The sequence below is a fragment of the Podarcis muralis genome, chromosome 9 (assembly GCF_964188315.1).
Source record: "Podarcis muralis chromosome 9, rPodMur119.hap1.1, whole genome shotgun sequence".
Classification (NCBI taxonomy): Eukaryota; Metazoa; Chordata; class Lepidosauria; order Squamata; family Lacertidae; genus Podarcis; species Podarcis muralis.
The window spans coordinates 83,649,554-83,668,539 of record NC_135663.1 but is presented as its reverse complement, the minus strand read 5'-3'; positions in this window follow the sequence as shown (position 1 = coordinate 83,668,539).

The window sequence follows — 18,986 nt, the reverse complement described above, 5'->3', positions numbered from 1 at the left end:
GTGCGAAAATGTGCTTGGCCGCCGACGGTGCCGCCTCCTCCAGGTATTGCGGCTTTCTGGACAATGCATCCGCCATCACGTTGTTGTCGCCTGGGATGTACTCTATCTTGAAGTCGAAGTCCGCGAAGAACTCTGCCCATCTAATGTGTCTCTGGTTGAGGAACCTAGCCGTGCGCCAGTACTCCAGATTCTTGTGGTCCGTGTGGACCTGCACTGTATGTCTGGCTCCGATGAGGAAGTGCCTCCATGCCTTGAACGCTGCATGTATGGCTAGCAACTCCCTGTCCCAGATACTGTAATTCTGCTCCGACTTGCTGAGCTTCCTCGAGTAGAAGGCGCACGGCCTCCAGTCCCCCTGCTGGTCTTGTTGCAACAGGACAGCTCCCACGGCTCTGTCTGAGGCGTCTGTCTCCACCCTCATGGGTCTGCTGGGATTCACATGCAGCAACTGCTCTTCGGACGCGAAGAGACGCTTGAGTTTCTGAAAGGACTGCTCCGCTTGCTCCGTCCAGATGAATTTCTTCTTCTTGGAGCTGAGCGTGTCGGTGATGGCCGCTGTCTGCATGGCAAATCCCTTGATGAACTTGCGGTAAAAGTTGGCAAAGCCGACAAACCGCTGGACTTCCTTCCGATTGCGTGGGCTTTTCCAGTCCAAAACTGCGCGAACCTTGGCGCTGTCCATGGCGAGCCCCTTGTCCGACAACTTGTAGCCCAGGAAATCCACCTCCGTCACGTCGAACTGGCACTTCTCCAGCTTGGCGTACAGCCTGTGCTCCTTCAGTCTCTGCAGAACTTCCCTGACATCCCTCTCGTGCGCCTCTCGCGATTCTGAAAAAATCAGGATGTCGTCCAGGAAGCATACGCACTTCTTGTAAAGGAGCCCCGCCAGCACGTGATGCATAAAGGCTTGGAAAGTGTGAGAGCCATTTTGTAATCCGAAGGGCATAACTCTGTATTCGTAGGTGCCCAGTGGCGTGAACATGGCCGTCTTCCACTCGTCGCCGTCGCGCATGCGAATCAGGTTGTACGCCCCACGTAGATCCAGCTTGGTGAAAACGCGTCCTTTCCGCACCGTCGCGAGCAGGTCGTCTATCTTGGGCATGGGGAAAGCTGAGGGCTTGGTTTTCGAATTTAAGATTCTGAAGTCCACCACCAGCCTCCGTTGGGGCGTGTCCCGCTTCTTCACAAAGAATACGGGACTGCCTCCCACCGCTTTCGACTCCCGGATGAACCCACGCTTCAAATTGTGATCTATGAACTCCCTGAGTTCTTGCAGTTCATCCTCAGACATGGAGTACAGTTTCCCAGTTGGCAGCGTCGCCCCCGGCAGGAGGTCAATCTTGCAATCATAGGGTCTGTGAGGGGGTAGCTTGTCCGCCTCCTTCTCGCAGAATACCTCCAAAAACTCCGCATACTTGTGGGGTACTGCTTGCAGCGTGCCCAACTGTAACTGCGGGTCCTCCTCTTCCCCTTCCGGGCTGGGTATAATGCAGTGTTCTGCACAGTAGGAGGAGCCAAAAGCCAGTTGGCGCTGGTACCAAGCCAATGCTGGGCTGTGTCTGTGCAGCCAACTCATGCCTAATACTATCGGCGTGTCGGACAGTTGGGTGACATTGAAACTGATGACTTCCCGGTGATTCCCAATTTGCATCACCATAGGCGGCGTCTGCTGCACCACCTGCCCCCCTAGCAGTTCCCTGCCATCCACCGTGACAACCTTCAGGGGCAGTGTGGCTGGCAGTAATGCTACGTTGTGTTGTTGAATGAACTCCAATCCTATAAAGTCTGCGTTACTGCCAGAGTCAATTGTAATAGGCACTTCTAAGGTGAGTCCATTGGGCAGCTGAAGCGATGCGGTTAGCTGCACCACTGGCTTGGGCGGGAGGGGGTCTGTGGGCTGCAAAATCTCTGGGGACTTCCTCACTGACTCGTCTGGCTGGGCCCCAGTGCCTCCTCTTCCAGCCAGACTTGGTCGTTTCCCTGCTGTGGTGCTCTCTGCTGAGTTGTTTCCAATACTGTCACTGAAGCTGCAGTGTGCTTGAGGATCCTCTGGGGACACTCTTTCGCCATGTGCTCTGCACTCTCACATATATAACACTTCCTGTTCCTTCTAGGCAGCTTCGATTTTACTGCTCCCGGTGTTAAGGCTCTGGTAGCTGAGTGAGCCCTAGCACCGCCAATCTCCATCTGCTCCTCGCCCCCTCCCTGTGGAGGCGTGGACTGCGCACGCGCTGCCTCTCTGGGCAAGAGGGAGGGCACTCTCGCTGGTGAGCGTCCCCAACGCCCTTCTTCTTTGCTCCACGGGCGTTCTTCCTGCCTCACCCCAATAGACAACGCTCTTTTAACCACTTGTTGAGTGGTTGTGGGTCTCTCTCCCCTTGCCATCTCATCCTTGATCTGTGCATTCAGACCCTCCCAAAAAAGGTCTCTAACCGGCGGAGAATCCTTATCCCAATTCAGCGCGTTGACCAATGCAAAAAACCGGGAATGATACTGCCTTACGCTGGCTTTCCCTTGTCTTAGCCCAAATACGTCCCTCCGGGCAATGTCAAGGTCTATTTTGGATAAGAAACAGGAGTCCATCGCCTTAATGAACGCATCTGCGCTTTGGAGCGCTGGATCCTTATCCCTCCACAGGTTGCGCAGCCATGCTTTCGCGTCCCCATGCAAATGAGACAAAATAAACCCCACTTTCTCCCGCTCATCTCTAAAGTCTCTTTCCAGCAGCTGCAGCGCAAACAGCACATCTGCTCGGAAATTGGGGTACTGCTGCAAATTCCCATCAAAATGAGATACAATGCTGCCTCCTCTCTTCCCCAAACCGATCCCCTCGGATCTGGGTACTGGGATCCCCTGCTTTACAAGCCCTTCCAACCTGACTTGAAGATCTCTGCAGGCAGCTGCCGCTTCTTCCTCTCTCTTCCTGGATGCGATTATTTCAGCGTTGAGTAGTGTCACCGCTTCTTGCAGGGAAGCTATTTTCTGTTCTGTAGTCATCTTGCCTGACTCTTGTGAGCTCGCAAGGCACCAGTCTTCTACCCTCCCTGCCTCGCTTCCTTAGCGATGCTTGAGGCGAAGAAAACCGATGCATCAGAGGGACGAGGCTTACTGTCAGAGACTGCCTCCAGGTCTCAGCTCACAGAAGACCAACGCTAGCCAGTAGAACTGTACAGAAGTCTTTATTGTCATTTAGTTTCCATTTTCAAACCCTAGCGTGCGTCTCTACGTCTAGACCCTAGACCAGCGAAGCCTCGTCTGAGTCTCCGCCCCCTGTACACCAGCTTAAGACTCTTGCCTTACTCCACCTTCTACGTTTCTCCTTCCTCCTCTGGGTCCTACTACCCCCCTGGGTGCCTTCCTTCCTGGATGCCTCGGAAACGGACCCTTCGGACTCCTCCCCTTCTCTCCGGCGGGCTTTGGGACCCGGCTCTCTCTCCGGACTGCCCATTGCGCCCCCCTCTTGTACATTTGAACTTGGCGCGCGCGCGCTGCCCCTGACCTTCCTTTTGACCGTTACCTCGCTCTCTGATGCAGGCGTGGCTAACCCTGACTCCTGTCCTTCCGCTGACGGAATGCTGCCTGCTGCCGATGTTTGGGACTCCTCCCCCTTACTGCTCTCCGGTGGAGAAGCTGGTCCCGATTTCCAGCTGCTGCTCTCTGAGTCCCCTCTGGCCCCTCCTTCCTGGGGTGTTCCCTCTGGCAACCCCCCGGCTCTGACCACTGGAGCCCCTTTCTGTGAATCCTCTGATTCACTGGAGAGACTTAGAGACCTCGGATGGCTATCATCGCTGACTTCTCCCTCAGAACCCTCTCCCTCGGTCTCTAATTCCTCCCTTTCCTGTCCCTCTGCTCCTGAACCCCTGACAAGTCTAAACAAGGCAAAACAGGTTATTTTGGATTCCAACTAAATAGAAAGAAGAATCTTGGATTTCGCTTATTTCAAGTTGTGTTCTTTGGTGTGAATGCAACATTAACACAGAAATCGCAAAAGGTATGTAATGAGACCAAAATAACAAAATACCGTCTTTTCACTTCCATATGCGTGGAAAGAAGACGAATAAGCAATGATTCCACTTATTTCAATAGTCATGGTGTTGTTTGGGTGTGCACCAGAATCACCCCCAACCAAAGCAAAAAGGCGTTTTGGATTCCATCTGCATAAAAGTAGATGTTAAAGCTCTGATTGGGGTTATTTCAAATTGGTGTTTTTGGGGTTAGAATGCACATTCACCCAGAAATCCCACACTGAAATCTTTGTTATCAGCCCAATTCATGCATAGGTGTTTTGTTTCCATCGCAATAGAAAGTGGATGAATCAGCTTTGATTTTTCTTTCTTTGTTCATTCACCCACAAATAGCAAAGTGTAATAAGTCTAAACTATGCAAAAGAGGTTGTTTTGCGTTCCAAGTACGTAGAAAGAAGAATTTTGGATTTCGCTTATTTCAAGTTGTGTTCTTTGGTGTTAATGCAACATTAACCCAGAAATCGCAAAAAGTATGTAATGAGACCAAAATAACAAAACATGGTCTTTTCGCTTCCATATGCGTAGAAAGACGAATAAGCTTTGATTGGGCTTATTTCAATTCGCATGGTTGTTTTTGGGTGTGCACCAGAGTAGCCCCCAACCAAAGCAAAAAGGAGTTTTGGGTTCCATCTACACAAAAAGAAGATCATAAAACTATGTGCTTCTTTCAAATTGGTGTCTTTGCGGTGTTTTTGCACATTCACCAAGAAATCGCAGAGTGAAACTGTCAGAGACTGCCTCCAGGTCCCAGCTCACAGAAGACCAACGCTAGCCAGCAGAACTGTACAAAAGTCTTTATTGAAGTTTAGTTCCCATTTTCAAGCTCTAGCGTGCGTCTCTACGTCTAGACCCTAGACCAGCGAAGCCTCGTCTGAGTCTCCGCCCCCTGTACACCAGTTTAAGACTCTAGCCTTACTCCACCTTCTTCGTTTCTCCTTCCGCCTCTGGGTCCTACTACCCCCCGGGGTGCCTTCCTTCCTGGACGCCTCGGATGCGGACCCCTCAGACTCCTCCCCCTCTCTTCGGCGGGCTTTGGGACCCGGCTCCCTCTCCGGGCTGCTCATTGCGCCACCCTCTTGTACATTTGAACTTGGCGCGCGCGCGCTGCCCCTGACCTTCCTTTTGACCGTTTCCTCGCTCTCTGATGCAGGCGTGGCTAACCCTGACTCATGTTCTTCCGCTGACGGAAAGCTGCCTGCTGCCGATGTCTGGGGCTCCTCCCTCCTACTGCTCTCCGGTGGGGAAGCTGGTCCCGATTTCCAGCTGCTGCTCTCTGAGTCCCCTCTGGCCCCTCCTTCCTGAGGTGTTCCCTCTGGCAACCCCCTAGCTCTGACCACGGGAGCCCCTTTCTGTGAATCCTCTGATTCGCTGGAGAGACTTAGAGACCTCGGACGGCTATCATCGCTGACCTCTCCCTCGGATTCCTCTCCCTCGGTCTCTAATTCCTCCCTTTCCTGTCCCTCTGCTCCTGAACCCCTGACAGAAACGTTTGTTATCAGCCCAATTCATGCATAGCTGTTTTGGTTGTATCGCAATAGAAAGTGGACAAATCAGCTTTGATTTTTCTTAATTTATTTATTCACCCACAAATAGCAAAGCAAAGTGTAATAAGTCTAAACAAGGCAAAACAGGTTATTTTGGATTCCAACTACATAGAAAGAAGAATCTTGGATTTCGCTTATTTCAAGTTGTGTTCTTTGGTGTTAATGCAACATTAACCCAGAAATCGCAAAAAGTATGTAATGAGACCAAAATAGCAAAACACCGTCTCTTCGCTTCCATATGCGTAGAAAGAAGACGAATAAGCTTTGATTTGGCTTATTTCAATTCGCATCGTGGTTTTTGGGTGTGCACCAGAATCGTCCCAAACAAAGCAAAAAGGAGTTTTGGGTTCCATGTACACAAAAAGATCATAAAACTATGTGCTTATTTCAAATTGGTGTTTTTGCACATTCACCAAGAATTCGCAGAGGGAAATGTTTGTTATCAGCCCATTTCATGCATCGGTGTTTTGGTTCCATCGCAATAGAAAGTGGATGAATCAGCTTTGATTTTTCTTTTCTTTGTTCATTCACCCACAAATAGCAGGTAGCTTGATTCTGGACTGTGTCACTTCCATGGGTAGGCATGACATCATATTTTTTGAATGCTCTAACAAAATACCTCCCTTCCTGTGTAAGCATATATGAGATGCGCAGAACTCTATGCGCGCGCAGAGTCGCTCTCTCCTGCAAGGGAGAAGGCCGGCCCCCACCTTCGCGTGTGTTGCTGTTGTGGTCGCGCGTGAGGCAGGGGCCGCAAGCTGCAGTTCCTCGCCCACGAGAGGCTCCGTTTGGCTTCCGCAGCCCACCCGCACCATCCCTCCGCAAAGGGGCACGAGAGGAAGGCCACTGGGGGAGAAAGGCAGGTGAGGGCGGGGCGGGGGGCAGGGCTGCACCCTGGGGAGAGCGGGGTCGAGAGAGAGCGGCTGGGAGAAAGAGAGAGGGCCAGCCTGGCTCGGCACGTCTCTGCTGGCCCAGCGTCACAGCGCCTCTTCCCCCCTTTCCCCTCCCCTTCCTGTCCTCTTGCCTCTCCTCCGCTGGCACCTCCTTCCGGTACTCCTGCCCTCGCCCAACATGGCGGCAGCACAGCCTCTTCCGCCCAGTTCCCTCTCCTTCCTGTCCTCTTGCCTCTCCTGTGGCACCTCCTTCCGGTACCCCTGACCTCGCTCAACATGGCGGCAGCACAGCCCAAATTGGCGGCACTAGAAGAAAGCCACTGGGGGAGAAAAGAGCGGCTGGGAGAAAGAGAGAGGGCCAGCCTGGCTCGGCACGTCTCTGCTGGCCCAACGTCGCAGCGCCTCTCCCCCCCTTTCCCCTCCCCTTCCTGTCCTCTTGCCTCTCCTCCGGTGGCACTTCCTTCCGGTACCCGTGCCCCCGCCCAACATGGCGGCAGCACAGCCCAAAATGGCGGCACTAGAAGAAAGCCACTGGGGGAGAAAGGCAGGTGAGGGCGGGGCGGGGGGCAGGGCTGCACCCTGGGGAGAGCGGGGTCGAGAGAGAGCGGCTGGGAGAAAGAGAGAGGGCCAGCCTGGCTCGGCACGTCTCTGCTGGCCCAGCGTCGCAGCGCCTCTTCCCCCCTTTCCCCTCCCTTTCCGCTCGTCTCTCCTCCGGTTGGAACCTCCTTCCGGTATCCCTGCCCTCGCCCATTTCCCTCCCCTTCCTGTCCTCTTGCCTCTCCTCCGGCGGCCCCTCCTTCCGATACCCCTGCCCGCGCCCAACATGGTGACAGCGCAGCCTCTTCAGCCCTTCCGAGCTAGGAGTGCAGAAAAAGGTGAAACTGCCATGAAAAGGAGGTGTGAGTGTGTGAGTGAGCGAGAGAGAGAGACAGGGAGCATCCTAGAATGGTAGAGAGGGAATGGTAGAGATGGAAGGGAACCCAAGGGTCATCTAGTCCAACCCTCTGTAAAGAAGCTCAGAGCTACAATTCCCAGGTCTTCTTTGGGAATTCTATGGGAATTGAGAGTTTCTAAATTCATGAGCATTCATGAGCATCCACTCATGTTTTTACCTTTTATTGAAAGTGGCCACAAGTGACTTGGGAAACGCAGCCAGATGGGTGGAGTATAAATAATATAATTATATTGCTCCTGCTGCTGTTCTTCTCTTACTCAAACCCAACCCTATCCCAAACCTTAACCTTAATGCTCACCCTAACTCAAACCTAACCCTCACCCTAGCGCTCACTAATATTAACTTAAACCCAACCCTATGCCGAACCTTAACCCTAACCCAAACTTAAGCCTAAACCTAAACCTAAGCCTAATTTAACCCTAAACCTAACCTTAACCCTAATTCTAATTTAAACCTAACTCTTAACTTAACCCTAACCCTGATTGTAATCATTACCCTAACCCTGGCCCTAACCCTAACTCAAACCCAACCCTAACCCTAATGGTGCAAGAAGTATCTGTGGTTTAGGGGGTAAGGGGTGTCCTACGGTTTAGGAGTTAGGGTCAGGTTGGGGGTAGGGTTTAGGGTTACGGTATAAGGTTAGGGTGGACTGGGACAAGGATGGTGCTGTGGTCTAAACCACAGGGCCTAGGGCTTGCCAATCAGAAGGTCCGTGGTTCATATCCCCACGACAGGGTGAGCTCCCATTGCTCGGTCCCTGCTCCTGCCAACCTAGCAGATTGAAAGCACGTCAAGTGCAAGTAGATAAATAGGTACCACTCCGGCAGGAAGGTAAATGGCGTTTCCATGTGCTGCTCTGGTTCGCCAGAAGCGGCTTTGTCATGCTGTCCACATGACTCGGAAGCTGTCTGCAGACAAACGCTGGCTCCCTCAGCCAGTAAAGCGAGATGAGTGCCGCAACCCCAGAGTCAGGGGCCAGGGCCACAGCAAGGTCCTCCTATATGCTCAATTTGCAAACTAAATCAGGAACTCTGCATCTGCAGTTTGTGAAGGGATGAAGAAAAGAAACCTGCACAGAACTATGCAGTTAAGGTCAACTGTTATCTGGCCCTCAGTTGACTATTGGTATGGGATAGAGCTTCCCATTCCGGTCACTGAATGGGCAAAGTGCTTTGATGGGCATATGATGGGCTGCTTTGTGTGGAGGGAATTGGAGCTTAGATTTGTCATGGAACCCTTATCAGGGAAGGTGGATCTGTGCCTTGAACTGGTTTGATTGAGTTTGGGATTTGACCAAATTTGGTATGTAGCTCTACTGCATACTGCTAGCTATATCTATATATTTGCACTTTATTATTATAATAAATGGGACGCAGGTGGCGCTGTGGGTAAAAGCCTCAGAGCCTAGGGCTTGCCGATCGAAAGGTCGGCAGTTCGAATCCCTGCGGCGGGGTGCGCTCCCGTCGTTCGGTCCCAGCGCCTGCCAACCTAGCAGTTCGAAAGCACCCCCGGGTGCAAGTAGATAAATAGGGACCGCTTACCAGCGGGAAGGTAAACGGCGTTTCCGTGTGCGGCTCTGGCTCACCAGAGCAGCGATGTCACGCTGGCCACGTGACCCGGAAGTGTCTCCGGACAGCGCTGGCCCCCAGCCTCTTGAGTGAGATGGGCACACAACCCTAGAGTCTGGCAAGACTGGCCCGTACGGGCAGGGGTACCTTTACCTTTTTTACTATTATAATAAAGTATTATTATACTTGGAACATTATCCTTTTTTAAAATGAAAACATATTTTTATTAAGTTTTACATAACAAATTTAAATTCAGACATTAATCATCATTTAGGATTCCCTGAATCCTTCGACTCCCCTCCACCCTTCCATGGTTCCCATTATCAATCTCCCTCCCCAGCTGCTTCCCTTATTTTACCTCTTTTTTTAATATAAAAATAATCTTTCTACCATTTTTTTTGTACATTACAAGCATTTCTCAAATCCTGCTAAAGTTTTTAGTAGCTTATACAATATAATTTTTTCCTATTCTTTCTTAAATTTAGTCTCTTCCTGGTTTCTGATTTTCCCAGTCAATTTCCAATTTTGCCATATCAACCATTCATCTCTGCTCAGGACTTTATCTTCTTTGCAATAGTATCCACACTGCTGTCATCGCCTACATAAATAGTCATTTCTGCTCCTTTGGAATTTCTGCACCTAAAATACCTGGTGTTATGTATTGAAGTTCTCACCCTGGCCACCTGGAGTATCGTGTATAGTATATAGTTTTCACACAGATCCAGCTGAGCTGTTTGCTATTCTGTTCTGTTCCAGCTTACAAATAAAGAGCTGCTTTGGAGAAATTGCTGTGTTGTCTGCTATGTCTACCCACTATTTAACACCTAATAAAAGACTCTGGATTTTTCGCAAACGTTACTTTAAACATTTTTTTCAATTTATTATAAATCATTTCTCAGAATGCTTTTGTCCACCACATTTCTTTCTCTTTGCATTTCCAACAAACATTTGAAGCAGTTCTAACCCTCCATAATTTTTCCCAAGATGAAAATTGGATATTATGCCCAATATCTTGTGCCAAATATATCATTACCGATTTAACTTTTTCATCTTTGGTATGCCACTTTAGCAACAATTTATACATTTTAGAAAGTAACCACATTTGTCAGGGGTTCAGGAGCAGAGGGCCAGGAAAGGGAGGAATTAGAGACCGAGGGAGAGGAATCCGAGGGAGAGGTCAGCGATGATAGCCGTCCGAGGTCTCTAAGTCTCTCCAGCGAATCAGAGGATTCACAGAAAGGGGCTCCCGTGATCAGAGCTAGGGGGTTGCCAGAGGGAACACCTCAGGAAGGAGGGGCCAGAGGGGACTCAGAGAGCAGCAGCTGGAAATCGGGACCAGCTTCCCCACCGGAGAGCAGTAGAGGGGAGGAGCCCCAGGCATCGGCAGCAGGCAGCTTTCCGTCAGCGGAAGGACATGAGTCAGGGTTAGCCACGCCTGCATCAGAGAGCGAGGAAACGGTCAAAAGGAAGGTCAGGGGCAGCGCGCGCGCGCCAAGTTCAAATGTACAAGAGGGTGGCGCAATGAGCAGCCCGGAGAGGGAGCCGGGTCCCAAAGCCCGCCGAAGAGAGGGGGAGGAGTCCGAGGGGTCCGCATCCGAGGCGTCCAGGAAGGAAGGCACCCCGGGGGGTAGTAGGACCCAGAGGCGGAAGGAGAAACGCAGAAGGTGGAGTAAGGCTAGAGTCTTAAACTGGTGTACAGGGGGCGGAGACTCAGACGAGGCTTCGCTGGTCTAGGGTCTAGACGTAGAGACGCACGCTAGGGTTTGAAAATGGGAACTAAACTTCAATAAAGACTTTTGTACAGTTCTGCTGGCTAGCGTTGGTCTTCTGTGAGCTGGGACCTGGAGGCAGTCTCTGACAGTAAGCCTCGTCTCAACATTTCATCGGTTTTCTTCGCCTCAAGCATCGCTACGGGAGCGAGGCAGGGAGGGCAGAAGACTGGTGCCTTGCTAGCTCACAAAAGTCAGGCGAGATGACTACAGAACAGAAAATAGCTTCCCTGCAAGAAGCGGTGACACAACTCAGCGCTGAAATAATCGCATCCAGGAAGAGAGAGGAAGAAGCGGCGGCTGCCTGCAGAGATCTTCAAGCCAGGTTGGAAGGGCTTGCGAAGCAGGGGCTACCGGGACCCAGATCCGAGGGGATTGGGTTGGGGAAGAGAGGAGGCAGCATTGTATCTCATTTTGATGGGAATTTGCAGCAGTACCCCAATTTCCGAGCAGACGTGCTGTTTGCGCTGCAGCTGTTGGATAGAGACTTTAGAGATGAGCAAGAGAAAGTGGGGTTCATCTTGTCCCATTTGCATGGGGACGCGAAAGCATGCATGCGCAATCTGTGGAGGGATAAGGATCCAGCGCTCCAAAGCGCAAATGCATTCATTAAGGCAATGGATTCCTGTTTCTTATCAAACATAGACGTTGAAATTGCCCAGAAAGACATATTTGGGCTAAGACAAGGGAAAGCCAGCGTCAGGCAGTATCATTCCCGGTTTTTTGCATTGGTCAACGCGCTGAATTGGGATAAGGATTCTCCGCCAGTTAGAGACCTTTTTTTGGAGGGATTGAGCCCACAGATCAAGGATGAGATGGCACGGGGAGAGAGACCCACAACCACTCAGCAAGTGGTTGAAAGAGCGCTATCGATTGGGGTGAGGCAGGAAGAACGCCCATGGAGCAAAGAAGAAGGGCGTTGGGGACGCACACCAGCGAGAGTGCCCCCCCTCTTGCCCAGAGATGCAGCGCGTGCGCAGTCCACGCCTCCACAGGGAGGGGGAGAAGAGCAGATGGAGATTGGCGGTGCTAGGGCTCACTCAGCTACCAGAGCCTTAACACCGGGAGCAGTCAAACCGAAGCTGCCTAGAGGGAACAGGAAGTGCTATATATGTGATAGTGGACAGCACATGGCGAAAGAGTGTCCCCAGAGGCTCCACAAGCACACTGCAGCTTCAGTGACAGTACTGGAAAAAACTCAGCAGAGAGAACCACAGCAGGGAAACGACGGAGTCTGGCTGGAAACGGAGGCACTGGGGCCCAGCCAGACGAGTCAGTGAGGAAGTCCCCAGAGATTTTGCAGCCCACAGACCCCCTCCCACCCAAACCAGTGGTGCAGCTCACCGCATCGCTCCAGCTGCCCAATGGACTCACCTTAGAAGTGCCTATTACAATTGACTCTGGCAGTAATGCAGACTTTATAGGACTGGAGTTCATCCAACAACACAACGTAGCGTTACTGCCAGCTACGCTGCCCCTGAAGGTTGTCACGGTGGATGGCAGGGAACTGCTAGGGGGGCAAGTGGTACAGCAGACGCCGCCGATGGTGATGCAAATTGGGAATCACCGGGAGGTCATCAGCTTCAATGTCACCCAACTGTCAGACACGCCTGTAGTATTAGGCATGAGTTGGCTGCACAGGCACAGCCCAGCATTGGCTTGGTACCAGCGCCAACTGACTTTTGGCTCCTCCTACTGTGCGGAACACTGCATTATACCCAGCCCAGAAGGGGAAGAGGAAGACCCGCAGTTACAGTTGGGCACGCTGCAAGCAGTACCCCTCAAGTATGCGGAGTTTTTGGAAGTATTCTGCGAGAAGGAAGCGGACAAGCTACCTCCTCACAGGCCCTATGACTGCAAGATTGACCTCCTGCCGGGGGCGACGCTGCCAACTGGGAAACTGTACTCCATGTCTGAGGATGAACTGCAGGAACTCAGGGAGTTCATAGATCACAATTTGAAGCGTGGGTTCATCCGGGAGTCAAAAGCGGTGGGAGGCAGTCCAGTATTCTTTGTGAAGAAACGGGACACGCCCCAAAGGAGGCTGGTCGTGGACTATCGAATTTTAAACTCGAAAACCAAGCCCTCAGCCTTCCCCATGCCCAAGATAGACGACCTGCTCGCGACGGTGCGGAAAGGACGCGTTTTCACCAAGTTGGATCTACGTGGGGCGTACAACCTGATTCGCATGCGCGAAGGCGACGAGTGGAAGACGGCCATGTTCACGCCACTGGGCACCTACGAATACAGAGTTATGCCCTTCGGATTACAAAATGGCTCTCACTGTTTCCAAGCATTTATGCATCATGTGCTGGCGGGGCTCCTTTACAAGAAGTGCGTATGCTTCCTGGACGACATCCTGATTTTTTCAGAATCGCGAGAGGCGCACGAGAGGGATGTCAGGGAAGTTCTGCAGAGACTGAAGGAGCACAGGCTGTACGCCAAGCTGGAGAAGTGCCAGTTCGACATGACGGAGGTGGATTTCCTGGGATACAAGTTGTCGGACACGGGGCTCGCCATGGACAGCGCCAAGGTTCGCGTAGTTTTGGACTGGAAGAGCCCACGCAATCGGAAGGAAGTCCAGCGGTTTGTCGGCTTTGCCAACTTTTACCGCAAGTTCATCAAGGGATTTGCCATGCAGACAGCGGCCATCACCGACACGCTCAGCTCCAAGAAGAAGAAATTCATCTGGACGGAGCAAGCGGAGCAGTCCTTTCAGAAACTCAAGCGTCTCTTCGCGTCCGAAGAGCAGCTGCTGCATGTGAATCCCAGCAGACCCATGAGGGTGGAGACAGACGCCTCAGACAGAGCCGTGGGAGCCGTCCTGTTGCAACAAGACCAGCAGGGGGACTGGAGGCCGTGCGCCTTCTACTCGAGGAAGCTCAGCAAGTCGGAGCAGAATTATACCATCTGGGACAGGGAGTTGCTAGCCATCCATGCAGCGTTCAAGGCATGGCGGCACTTCCTTATCGGAGCCAGACACACAGTGCAGGTCCACACGGACCACAAGAATCTGGAGTACTGGCGCACGGCTAGGTTCCTCAACCAGAGGCACATTAGATGGGCAGAGTTCTTCGCGGATTTCGACTTCAAGATAGAGTACATCCCAGGCGACAACAACGTGATGGCAGATGCATTGTCCAGAAAGCCGCAATACCTTGAGGAGGCGGCACCGTCAGCGGCCAAGCACATTTTCGCACCGGAAGCGTGGGCATGCGCGTCGGCAACCGTGGACCTGGACGCCGTACGTCGCGCGCTGCGGGAAGACCCCTTCGCACAAGCCAAGATGGAGGAGGTGCACAAGGGCACAGCGAAGGCCGACGAGTTCCAGATACGAGATGGGTTGCTCCTCCACAAGGGAGCACTCTACGTGCCGGGAGACGACCTCCGCGCAAGGGTACTGCAGCAGCTACACGACGCTCCCACCGCCGGGCACTTTGGCAAAGAAAAGACTGTCGAACTAGTAGCCAGAGACTTTTGGTGGCCCAAGATGTGGGGGGAAGTAGCGGATTACGTCTCGAGATGTGACACCTGCCAAAGGGCCAAGTCAGTTCACAAACCGCCGGCGGGACTGCTGGAACCGCTGCAGACACCGTCTGAACCGTGGGAGAGGGTGGCCCTGGACTTCGTCACGGATCTGCCCAGTTCGAGGGGAAAGACAGCAGTGCTAGTGGTGGTGGACATGTTTACTAAAATGGCACACTTCATTCCGTGTGCGAAGGTAGCCACGGCAGAGCAGACCGCCAAACTGTTCATAGACCACGTGTTCAAAGTCCACGGTCTGCCACGGTCTATTCTCTCCGACCGGGGGCGGCAGTTCATCTCGAACTTCTGGCAGAAGCTGATGGGCATTCTGAACGTCAAAGTCAATTTGGCGTCGGCGAGACACCCACAGACCAACGGGCAAGCGGAGAGGGTCAACGCCATCATGCAGCAGTACCTGAGATGCTACGCCAATCAGCAGCCCACGACATGGGTGGACTACCTGCCACTCGCCGAGTTCGCTTACAACAATACGAAGCACGTGTCGACGGGGGTGACGCCGTTCTTCGCCAACAACGGGAGGCATCCCAGAACCTTCCCGAGTTTAGAGAGAGTGGGGGAGGGGGAGCCACAGGCAGCGGAAGCCTTAGCGTCGGAGTTGCAGGAAGTCCACGAACAGCTCAGGAGGCAGTTAGAACTAGCAAAACACGCATACAAAGTTCAGGCCGACAGGCACAGAAGAGTTGGGGAAGACATACAGGTGGGAGACTGGGTCTGGTTAGCAGCGCAAGCAGTGCCGACCAGATCGTTAGCGAAGAAGAAGCTAGGACATAAGCAGCTAGGACCTTACCAAGTCCAGGCACAGGTCAATCCAGTGGCCTTCCGGTTGGCTCTTCCGGAGGGTTCCAGAATGCATCCGGTGTTCCATAGATCGGTGCTCACGCCCTACAAAGCACCTCATAGATTTCAGGAGCCAGACACAGCACCAGACCCGCTCAGAGAGGGGCCCAAGAAGGGGGGGTCGCCAAGGAGGGGGCACATCAACGAGGTCACAGAGATTTTAGACTCGAGATGGGGGGAAGAAGGAGTAGAATATCTCCTAGCCAGAGAGGGTACCCCGGCCAGTGCCAACAGCTGGGTACCGGACTATGCTTTGGAGGAGCCTCTGCTCAAAGAGGAGTTTCATGCCCTATTCCCACACAGGCCCATGCCAGCCGAGTATTTCGACGACTGGCTCTTCACACCCACTCTTTCAGCCAGCACATTCCAGGGGTTCGCCTCGGACGAGGAACAGGCCCCAGTCACGAGCTCCCAGGTGGGTTCGCCACCGGGGTCTGCCTCAGACAGCTCTTATTGGTGGGACGATCGACAAGAGGAGCAGTGGCGCAGGAAGTGGCTGAGGGGTCCTTGGCTGGGACCACCCGAAGAGGGGGAGGGGGGCGAGACGGACATGGACGTGTTGGGGGAAGACGTGGGGTTCGAGCACGGAGACAGAGAGATGGAAGCAGAGGAGAGCGACGTAGACGAGTACATGGGGGACGAACTGTATCCTGCACGCACCCCCGCTACGACGGAGCACCCAGTACCCACACCGGAAGGAGGGGAGGGGGAAGGGGGGGCTTCGAGGGGGGGATGGATGTCAGGGGTTCAGGAGCAGAGGGACAGGAAAGGGAGGAATAAGAGACCGAGGGAGAGGAATCCGAGGGAGAGGTCAGCGATGATAGCCGTCCGAGGTCTCTAAGTCTCTCCAGCGAATCAGAGGATTCACAGAAAGGGGCTCCCGTGATCAGAGCTAGGGGGTTGCCAGAGGGAACACCTCAGGAAGGAGGGGCCAGAGGGGACTCAGAGAGCAGCAGCTGGAAATCGGGACCAGCTTCCCCACCGGAGAGCAGTAGAGGGGAGGAGCCCCAGGCATCGGCAGCAGGCAGCTTTCCGTCAGCGGAAGGACATGAGTCAGGGTTAGCCACGCCTGCATCAGAGAGCGAGGAAACGGTCAAAAGGAAGGTCAGGGGCAGCGCGCGCGCGCCAAGTTCAAATGTACAAGAGGGTGGCGCAATGAGCAGCCTGGAGAGGGAGCCGGGTCCCAAAGCCCGCCGAAGAGAGGGGGAGGAGTCCGAGGGGTCCGCATCCGAGGCGTCCAGGAAGGAAGGCACCCCGGGGGGTAGTAGGACCCAGAGGCGGAAGGAGAAACGCAGAAGGTGGAGTAAGGCTAGAGTCTTAAACTGGTGTACAGGGGGCGGAGACTCAGACGAGGCTTCGCTGGTCTAGGGTCTAGACGTAGAGACGCACGCTAGGGTTTGAAAATGGGAACTAAACTTCAATAAAGACTTTTGTACAGTTCTGCTGGCTAGCGTTGGTCTTCTGTGAGCTGGGACCTGGAGGCAGTCTCTGACAACATTATTTTCCATTAAAGATTTTTCAAACCTTGAAATTTCTTTACTGAATCCAATTTTCTTATCTATTTTAAACACATCATTTAATTGATATTGCAACCAGTCTGTTACTGTCTTATATCCTCAAAACTTTTTCAATTTCAATTGTTGCTCTACTTCCATAAGCAACTCTCTATAGGTTGCTGTCAGAGCTGCCTCCAGGTCCCAGCTCACAGAGGACCAACGCTAGCCGGTAGTAATGTACAAAAGTCTTTATTGAAGTACAGTTTCCATTTTCAAGCCGCAGCGCGCAGCTCTACGTCTTAGAAGCTAGACCGGCGAAGCTCCGTCTGAGTCTCCACCCCCTGTACACCAGTTTAAGACTCTAACCTTACTCCACCTCTTCCGTCTCTCCTTTCTCCTCTGGGTCCTTCTGCCCCCCGGGGTCTCCTCCTTTCTGGACTCTTCTGACGCTGACCCCCCTGACTCCTGTCCCTCCTTTCTGCGGGCTTTAGGACCTGGCTCCCTATCCGGGCTACCAACTGCGCCGCCCTCCTGTACATTTGAACTTGGCGCGCGCGCCCAGCCTCCAACCTTCCTCTTGACCGTTTCCTCGCTCTCCAATGGAGGCGTGGCCAATCCTGACTCATCTCCTCCCACTGGCGGTGAGCTGCCTGATCCCGATACCTGGGACTCCTCCCCCCTACTGCGCTCTGGTGGGGAAGCTGGTCCTGATTTCCAACTGCTGCTCTCTGAGTCCCCTCTGGCCCCTTCTTCCTGGGGTGTCCCCCTAGGCACCCCCCTTGCTCTGACCATGGGAGCCCCTTTCTGTGAATCTTCTGATTCGCTGGAAAGACTCAGAGACCTCGGGCCGCTGTCATCGCTAACATTTCCTTCGGATTCCTCCCCCTCGCTCTCTATTTCCTCCCTTTCCTGTGCCTCTGCTCTTGAGCCCCTGACAGTTGCCCATTCATTTTTTGCATTAGTCTTTCTCAGGGATATCGCTTCCCTGGGGAAAGCCACCATGATGTCTTCTGCTCCAACAAGTTTTTATATTTTCCCCATAAATTGCTTTTTTTACCAAATGTTTCAAAAACCATTTATGCACTTTGGTCTTCTCATACCTTAGATGTGCATCTATCTGCTATCATGACCCTCATAGTCTAGAATATCTGTATTTTTAAAATGTTATCCATTCCTATAGCCAGTAGGGACATGACACCTCATAATATAATTTCAAATTCGGCAGAGAGAAGCCACCTCTTTCTTTACTATCTGTTAATAGTTTGTATTTAATCTTTGGTTTCTTCCCCTGCCAGATGAATTTAGATACATCTTTTTGCCATTGTTTGAAGCTCCACTGACCACAGGTATTGTTTGAAATAAAAATAACATTCTTGGCAATACTGTTGTCAGGGCTGCCCCAGGTCCCAGCTCACAAGAGACCAACGCCAAGTCCAGTTTATATACAAAGATGTTTATTGCAGTGTATTGTACGCTCCACAGCCGAGGCGCGCAGCCCCACGTCTGTTATGCTTGGACCGCTGAAGTCCCCTCTGAGTCAGTCCCTCCTCTGCACCAGTTTAAGAGGCTTGTGCTGCTCCACCTCTTCCTTTCTTTCCTTTTCCGCAGGGTCTTCCTGCCCCCTGGGGTTTCGCCCCTCCTGGATTCCCCTGACGCGGAATCCCCAGACAGCTCTTCCCCCCTCCTGCGTGCTTTGGGACCTGGCTCCTCCTCCGGGCTCCCTGTTCTTCCGCGCGCCTCCACATTTGAACTTGGCGCGCGTTCGCAACCTCTAACCTTCCTCTTGACAGTTACACTACTCCCTGCACTACTCCCCTCCCTTTCCGGGACGATGTCTTGCTCCGATCTCCCCTCCCTCTCTGCTTTCGGACCTGCTTCCCCTGTCACTCTGGAATCTCCGCCCCCTTCACTGCGCTCTGGCGGAGAAGCCGGTCCCGACTCCCAGCTCCCACTTTGGGTTCCCCCGCTGGTCCCCTGCTCCTGACGAGTCCCCCCTGTGACTCCCCTTGGCCTGACCACAGGCGCCCCCTTCTGGGAATCCTCCGATTCACTTGAAAGACTCATGGAATCCCTCAAGTCATTGTCATCCTCTTCCTCGCTGTCCTGGGATTCTTCCCCCTCGCTCTCCGTCTCCTCCCTCACCTGTGCCTCTGTCCCTGAACCCCTGACAACTGTACATTCATTTTCATAACTGAAATTCTTCCCCAAAGTGATAAATTCATCCTTCCCCAGACATCCGTAATTTCTTTATCTCTTTCCACGTTGTTACATACCTATCCTTAAAAATATTTATATTCTTGACTGTTAGCCATGCCTTCCCCTTTCCCCTCAATTATCAATTGTGTTGCTACTT